At 38.6% G+C, this 9284-nt stretch overlaps 1 pseudogene; it reads right to left on the bottom strand.

The window, feature by feature from the left end:
* Positions 1 to 2929: 2929 nt before the first annotated feature.
* LOC132531394 (alpha-endosulfine-like) lies at positions 2930 to 3248 on the bottom strand (annotated as a pseudogene).
* Between the last annotated feature and the right edge of the window lie 6036 nt (positions 3249 to 9284).

Raw genomic sequence — 9284 nt, forward strand, 5'->3', positions numbered from 1 at the left:
TCACTGAGACGTCTCCCAACAAGGGCAGGGGCTTCTGCCTCTCCAGCCCACACCCAAGCCACCTCCGGACCCCTGGCTGCAAAAGCAGGGAGGGCCAGGAGCCAGCACAGGACCCAGGGGGGCAACGTCTCAGTATCTGGCAGAGCCCCGGGCAGCATCATTCAAGTTGGCCGCTGCGGACCAACACAGAAGAAAAAGAAAACACTGTCAAGTAGTAAGGGAAAGAGCCCTGAGTTCCACCCCAGTCTCTACCCCATCACTCTTCCGCACTTAACAATCAGGGCTACCTGGCACATGTCTCAATCTTATCCAGTGAGTTGTTTAAAAAAAGAGAGAGAGAGAAAATTTCAGTCTTTTCCTATCCTCAAAACAAAATGTTCTTTTTTTGGAGATATCCATGAAAACAAAAACCGAAAAAAAATTATTTAGACAAGATCAAAATAACTGGAGGTTTTCAGGGGTGTAAACTGCCTGGCTCAGAGCAGGCTTGGTCTCAGAGGCATGGTGAGAGCAACTTGCAGCCACGGAGACGGACTGGGGGCACACAGTGATCAGGTGGTAACTTCCCGGAGGTCAGGGCCAGACAGCACACATGCTCTTCTGAGTGAACTTAATAATCTAGGTTTAATCAGAGCAATTTGGATTTGGATTTTGAAATGACCCTTCTTTGCCATGGAAACTATGCACTTCACGCTGTGGAAACAGGTGGCATATAGAGAGGGTAGCTTTTGCTTCTTTGATTTCTTAGCCTTGAAGATGACCAGGTGGAGAAAGAGACCAAAAGTTTTTCTGATTTCCCTATTTCTTCTATTCCTTCCTAAAAACCAGACTCTCTGTGGCCTCGGTCTTGAGGAGTCATACTGACCGATAGAGAAGACAGCTCAGACAGAAAAGAAAAGAGTACAAAATGCGAGAAGATTGGAGATGAAAACATACAAAATTATATATATATTTACATATATAATAAACACAACATATCTGTGTACAACATGTCTGGGACAGTTGAGGAAACTATACAAGGATGTGCAACACTTTCCCCTTTCCACATGGATTTTAGACTAAGGAAGACAGCATAAGGAAATGGAGCAAGAAACACAAAAATTATATACAATTACAGGCGACAGCCAAGGAGTTTGGGGGCCAGGGAATCACGGGATCCTGCTCTTTCCATTCCCTCCTCACCAACGTTTTCCTATCCAGTTGGAATGATGGCCTGAAAAGTGAATGGCTGGTCAGGAAAGAAGTGGAGGCACCCCCAACCCCCTACATGTGCATCTGCAAGTTCATCAGTTGTTCTCATTGCGCCAGATGTGTGGCGTATCAGAACCGGTGAGCTGAGAGGGCGAGAGAGGATTATAGAATCTTCCTCTCTTGAACGGCTAGCTAGTTCCCACGCTGCCGTCTCTGTGATCACTAGCAGGTTGTATTCAGTAACATTCAGGCCAAGCTACTGATAACTAGATTGACGATGCTGGCCGTCTGCAGCCCCTTTCCTCCACCTGGTTCACGATCAGCACTCTGCTTCTCAGAGCACAGGAGCTGGGTTACTGAGCTCTAGGAAGGCAGAGATTTCTCCGTGCTTCTTCCCTTTCTCCCTAACCACTTTCCCCAGCTTCCTCCAAGGTGAGTCATCTCCTGAGAACCTGCTGCCCCAGCCCTGCTGTAGCACTAAGCCCTGGAGGCTCGCTCAGTTCATCCCTTTTCTTCTTGTCTCCCTAACAATACGCCTGGCAGCTGACAACATCTGAAATGTGGGACTCCACATGTGCACGACTGAGCATGTTTCTCCAGGCCCACAGCTTGGCTGTCAGCGCAGCTTTTTAGCAGCAAGGGCCCAGATTGTAGGAAAGCAGGTGAGGGCAGAGGCAAGAGCTTTGCTAGCTTAGAATTTTTTTTCTTGACCCTCAAGACCATGATCCTGATGAGCCCCCTCTCGCCTGAATTTATAACCCCCAAACCTCAACTTCTCTCCCCATGTAGTCTTCAAATAGCTCCCCTCTGTAGGCTCACCTATGGGCCTTCCTCACTTTTGGCTTTACAATGAACAGCACAGTTTTTTTCAGGATTTTAGAATCAGAATCAATCTCATCTATATTCAACTCTGTTTTGCAGATGAGGAAATAGAAATCCGGAGAGGTTAAATGACTTGACCAAGGTTACACGTCCGTTCTGCCTAGACTGAGTGGAGCTAAAACCCAGATATCTTGACTCCCAACCCAGTGTTCTTTCACTATCCCATGATACTTTCAAAAAGCAACATGCTGGAAGAGAGGGAGAAGGTGCCCATTTTATGTGAATTATATCCTCCGATCTTTACGTTATTTAAGAGCCAGGGCAAACTGTAAAAGACACTGACTGAGTAAAGGAGGTTAAGTGGGCACTATAGTTTTAGGCAAGGAAATCAGTTTTTCTTTTTGAGGCTTCTCTAAACCAGTCATAATGGAAACATGAAGCAGTAGCAGCCCAAGGGACAAAACACTTAAAGCACAGAAAACAGATTCCATTCAATCTACCTTTCCCAACCATGTCAGGTTAGCCTTGGGACGTTAAACCTGTCATATTATTCCCAAGGCCTAGGCTAACCAATTTGGGGATATTCTCTTCCAAAAGGAGAAATCACATCTCTCCAGTTTCTTGTACAAAAGAAAAAGACAGTTTGCAGCATTATCCAATCCTAGTCTCCCATTTCTGAGCCCCTACCTGGGCCACATGAGGGTGTGAAAATCTCCATTTATCCAAAGAAATGAACTCAGAGCCTCTCAGCAGCCCCCAGGAGAATCACAGTCATTTCTGGCTAGCAAGTTGAGAAGATATAACTAGGTGCCCATTGCATCCCTGCCTATGATATATAAAAGTCCGGTGGGTGAGGAAGGGAAGCAGAAGGGGGCCCCAGTTACCTCGCAAGCTTGCTGGTGATGAGCGAGGACTTTCACTGGGGCAGATCCTGTGGGTTGGGGATGTGGTCACCCGTCACCAGGTTCTTGTCTGGTCCTGTGCTTGGTAGCTGCCTATTCTTCATCTTGGCTTTGGGCATGTCGTAGTCTCCTGAGTCAAAGTACTTTTGCCCTCTCTGGAGTCTCTTCGTGAGGAAGTTGGAGGCTCCAAGCTTTTGTCCTAGGCTTAGATATTTGGCCTTTAACTTTGCCTCCTTGGCTCTCTCAGGGAGCGTACCTTCTTTCTCCTGTGTGTCCTGCTTCTCCTTTACCGGTCTCCTCCCCAGGGTTCTCCTCCTCTTGTTTCTGGGACATGGTGGGATCGGGACTGTGGAGTGAGGGGACCCAAGAAGTCAACCGGAGAAGGGAAGGGGGAGGGGAAACGGGACAACCTGCGCTGCTTCTTCGGCTCCTGTCACTAGGGCTGCTCAGCCCCTTCAGAGGTGCTTTGTTTACACTTCAGAACATTTAAAACTGATCAAGAAATAAATTGATCAAGTGCTTTAAGTGTCTTATATCACAGCTCTGAAACGAACGAGGCCAGTGACACAAACAGGAGAGCAAGTTTACCCGATTTTTCCTGTCCATGCAATCATATTGCTTTCCTGAGTGACATTTCCTTCCTTGTTTGATCTCAAATCAGGAGTTAGTCAGAAAGACTAATCCAAGCTACATTTCTGTAACCTAACACACACAGGTTAAAAATAAAATAACTGAGGGATTTGAGCAGTAAGACAAGCGCATGGTAGTATTGAGTTTACTTCAAACAGTCAATCCTTCCTCAAATTTGTGTCCTTTCATACAAATTCCAGTGGACTTTTAGTTATTGCCTAAATTCAGCCTCAAAATAAGTCAGTGGAGTAGTCAAGATTAGTATTATTCCCACTTCATGAAAGGAAAAAATGGAGATTAAAAATCTAAAGGGGGAAACGTGACCTTCAGAGTTGACCGAAGGTGGGAATGGTGAACATCTTGTCACTGGAGGAATGTAAATGATGGTCCAAGTGAAGAGTGAAGACTCTTCCCAATGGTCAGACTGGTGATTATTTGGTCTAATGTTTTAGTAGCAGGTTGACAATTAGTTTGAGTGTCATATGTATGATGTCCTAATTCATCACCCCATGAGTCTGCCTCTCTCTCCTAAATTACTTTATGGGTTATCATAATTATGGGGAAAAAAAAGTGTTCCCTAACAATACTGCATTTAACTAACAAATTTTACATGGGCAACTTTGAGTGAAAATACCATATATCTTAAATTATTAATCAACTGTTTTAAGAGGATGACATATTTAAGACAAGTATGTTAACTCAGATTCCCTTCAGGAATTTTCAGGACAGTTAACACTTGTATAGATGAGTTAACTGTAAACATCAGCTTGCTTTTAATATTTATTGATGCTTTAAAACACATAAAATATATACATTTATTGAAACATAAACAAATGAAAATGACTTTTAATGGAAATTATATTTTTAAAAAAGACCTAATTTTACTGAGATGTGCTCTCTTCATTGGTATTTAACCTTGCTACATTTATTCCTGGGGCTTCCTCCATCTTAAAGAAGTGTTACACATTTGAACACATTTTAAACTTCATCGTAAAATCAGATATACTGCAAGTAACCTTAAAACTTTCCTAAGATGAACTAATTGCTATGATCATTCTCCCATAATAATGATAAATTTTAATTCTTTACTATTCATTGTTTTTATAACCTCACCTTTATTTCTTGTCATATATCAAGGGAAATGAGGGGCGTTTTATAGTAATAAACACCTATATTTAAAAAGAAGAGATATCTCCAATTAATGATCTCAATTTCTACCTTAAGGAATTGAATTTAAAAAGCAAACTAAACACAAAGTATGAAAAGATAGGAAGTAATAAAGATCAAAACAGAAAAAACTAAGATAGGAAAAAGGACAACATATGGGAAAGATAAATTAAGCCAAGAGATGAATTTTTGAGACCAGTAAAATTGATAAACCTATAATCAGATTAGTCAGAAAAGATAGGGAAGAAACACACAAATTACCAAGATCTGAAACAAGAGAGGTGACACCATTACAGATTCTGCATATATTAAAAAGATAATAATGTAATATTAACAAATTAATGCCAATAAATGCGATACCTTAGATGAAATGAAAAAATATCTTGGAAGACACAAACTATGAAAGTTCATTCAAGAAAAAATAGATAAACTGACTAGTTCTATATATATTAAAGAAACTGAATTTGTAGTTTAAAACCTTTCAGTAAAAATAATTCTAGGCTTGGAAGGTCTCCCTGGTGAATTCTACCTAAGAGGAAGAAATAATGCCAATTCTACACAAACTTTGCCAGAAATTGAAGAGAAAGGAATACATCACACTCATTATATGAGACCAGTATTAACCCAATAACAGAAGCAGACAAAAACATTACAACAAGAGAAAACTACAAGATCAATATCCCTCATGATTATAGATGTAAAACTTCTTAACAAAGTTTTAACAAACTGAAACACAAATATATTAAAAGCATAATATGCCATAATCAGTGGAGGTTTACCCTAGGAATTGAAGGTTGGTATAACACACAAAACTCAATGTATTCACCATATTAACAACTTCTCCAAAAGAGAAAGAGAGAGCAGAGAAAAAACATATGATCTTCTCAATAAATGAAGAAAAACATTTACTAAAAACCTAATATTTTTCTGATAAAGACTCTCAGAAAACTAGGAATGGAAACAAATTTTCTCAAAGTGACATAGGGCATCTATGGCAAATCTACAGCTAAACTCATACTTAATGGAGAATGACTGAACGCTTTCCCTGTAAGAGCAGTAACAAGGCAAAGACGTCTATCTCTCACCATTTCCATTTAACATTGCACTGGAAGTTCTAAATCAGTGAAAAAAGGAAAAAAAAATAATAATAAATTAAAACATCCAGACTGAAAGTAAATAAATAAAATTGCCTTTACTCACAATCTTTTTTTTTTTAAGTAAAACATACAGCTATCATAGAATACAGACACCCCACTGTTAGGCATTTACCCAAAAAAAATGAAAGCGTATGACTACACAAAGACCTATACACAAATGTTTATAGCAGTTTTTATTTGCAATAAACAAAAACTGAGAAAGGCTCAAATATCCACCAACAGATGAATGGTTAAACAAATTATGGGTATATTCATACAATGGAATACTACTCAGCAATAAATATGAATGAACTATTTATGCACACAAAACATGGATGAATCTGAAAATAATTATGCTGAGTGAAAGAAGTTAGACAAAAAAAAAGTACATACAATACGATTCCATTTCTGTAAAACTCTAGAAATGCAAACTAGTTTATAGTGCCAGAAAGCAGATCGGTTGTACCTGGTTGAAAGAACAAGGGAATGAGTGGTGAGGGAGGATTTCAAAAGGGGTTTACATGTATGTTCACTATGTTGGTTGTAGTGATGGTTTCATTAGGTTTATACATTTGTCAAAACTGATCAAATTGTGTATGAGTTATTTATTGTGTGTCAATTATGCTTCAATAAAGCTATTTACGTTTGTTTTTGAAATTATAAAAGAGAAATCTAAAGAAAAGGAAAGATGAACTTCAGGGGTAAATAGAGGAATGCAACAAAGCTTCCCTTGACAGTACTTGATTACCCCTCCATAAAGGTTCTTTTTAGGTAACTGAATATATTTTTTAATATTTTAAGGAAAGTGATATATTAGCCTGCAAAGTGATACCTCATCTTTTTTTAATATTACAAACATATTCTTGTGACTGACCTCTAACTTCCATTAGATTACCTAGAAAACAGGACTTGAAGGAGTTCATTGTCAACAGAAATAAACATTTAATTTTGCAATACATGAAAGCAAAGTCAAGTTTTTAAAAGGCTTTGAAGGGGTTAAAACTCACTGATTGGGCTGTATATCTTTATTAGGACATCTTTGGCAATGCTCTAGCTTGGAAAGCTCTTTTACCCTTTGGCACGAAAATATGATTTCATAATTTTAGACCTGACCTGAAATGCCAAGACTACTGTCCAAGTGGAACTGTTTACTGGACAAAGTTCTCAAATGAGAGTGGCAATGGCCCAAATGTCCCTTTATTTAACTTACGGATTCAGGAATCCACTGTGCTATCTAAACCAGTTCTACCCTTTTTATATGCATTAAACTTATACTTTCTCTTGTCTCTTGACCACTTAGTTCCAGAACTTTGAAATAGGAATCAACCTGTCCAAGTCTTTCATTTTAGAGATAAGATATTCAGAGAGAGAAAGTAATTGTTTCCAGGTCACAGGGTGAGTTGGGGACAGATTAAAATCTGGATTTAGATATCCTGATTCTCAGACTAAGCTTTTCTCATACCACTGGATCTCTTCCCATCCCCAACCCCTGCCCCCCCCCACACACACACAGTGTACATTCACGATTTGTCTACTTTTCTGTATGAGTTTTATATTTGGTAATAGAAAGCATAAAATAAAGAATAATGTTCATTATTAAATTAATTGCTATTGACAAATATTCCCATGTGTTTGCCTTTGCACTTATTAATAAATTAACATTTCATATACAAAATGGAATAATAATGCTTAATGAGTATTTACCACTTGCCATGCGCTATGTTAGATACTTTTTAATGAATTATCTCAGTGATTCCTAACAATTTTATCGTGTGTATATTGTTATTTCCCCCATTTCACAATGACAAATTTACACAAATAGGTGATCCAGCTAGATCGCAAATCCAGATTTGTCTAATGTTAGAGCCTGTGTGTTAAAACAATAAACTAAAGCACCTCCTGGATTGGTGAAGAAATTTTTTCTGTATATATGGAGAATGAAAATTTACATATAATTGTATATATAAAATTATATATAAATCATATATATAATTATAGATATATTTTTGAAAGATAATTGGAGCTTTACACCCCACATTTAAGCAATTTCTGAGAGTATACATTCTTCAGTGGGTATAAACATACCTACATCCTTAAACAATAAAAATAAAACATTCTTTTACTGTTGATTGACCATGGCCCAACAATAACTTAATAAATACTTAGCAGCTACACAGACTATATAGTCCAGCCACCTAACTGGATGCCTTTTTTTTGAATCCTTTGGTGAAGAGATGATCACTGCCTCAGGAAATCAGTGGCTTAATATATTTTCAGGTGGCTCTAATATTTATATGTTTTGTTATGAACAATATTGTGGTGGCAACATTACAAAGGGCTCTAGGGACAAAGCACTTGGCTAAAATGATGACTCTTCTACTTAAGTAGGTAGTCCTTGAGCAAATTATTTATATCTCTGAGATTTGGTTTTCTCAAGTGGAAAATGGAAATAATAGCAGTAACACCCTCCTAGGGTTGATGCAAGGACTGAGTGAGTTAAAAGATGTAAAAATTTAGAACTGTGCCTGGTACATAGGTAAGTGTTATTGACACAGTTGCTTGTATTATTATTAAGTAATAGCATGTATTGAAATTTACCTGTGTATCAGATACTGTTTTACGTGCTTTACAATTTTTGTTTCAGTCTTCACAATAACTCCACAATGAACGTATTCTTATTTTATTTTCCCTTTCAGATGAAGAAATCAAGACACAGGTTAAAACTTGGTCCAAGTTTGCAGTTGATGAAGTTGGGATGTCAATCCCAGGCAGTATGACTTTTGAGCCCATCCTTGACCCTTGTAAACACTATGTTAGATCACTGTTGCTATGGAGCTGATTTTGTTTGTACTATATGGGCCTAACTAGCTTTGTTAACCAAGTTCTGTATATAAATTTTATGATGACATCCTTAAAAACAGATGAGGTGAAACAGTTGAGGTCATGTTGTTTCTCGGTGAATGGAAAGAACATGGCGTCATATTTCAATGCTGTGTTGGTTATATCTTTTTTTTTATTTTTTTTAATTAATTAATTTATTTATTTTTGGCTGTGTTGGGTCTTTGTTGCTGCACACAGGCTTTTTCTAGTTGCAGTGAGTGGGGGCTACTCTTCGTTGCAGTGCGCGGGCTTCTCATTGCAGTGGCTTCTGTTGTGGAGCACAGGCTCCAGGCACATGGGCCTCAGTAGTTGTGGCACGTGGGCTCAGTAGTTGTGGCTCACGGGCTCTAGAGCACAGGCTCAGTAGTTGTGGCTTGCAGGCTTAGTTGCTCTGTGGCATGTGGGATCTTCCCAGACCAGGGCTTGAACCCATGTCCCCTGGATTGGCAGGCAGATTCTTAATCACTGCATCACCAGGGAAGTCCTGGTGATATCTGTTTTGCTTTTGTTTTTGTTTTAGTTTTTTATGTCACTCTTTAATTATAGACTTTAATTC

This window comes from Lagenorhynchus albirostris, chromosome 13, assembly GCF_949774975.1.
Source record: "Lagenorhynchus albirostris chromosome 13, mLagAlb1.1, whole genome shotgun sequence".
In the NCBI taxonomy this organism is placed as follows: Eukaryota; Metazoa; Chordata; class Mammalia; order Artiodactyla; family Delphinidae; genus Lagenorhynchus; species Lagenorhynchus albirostris.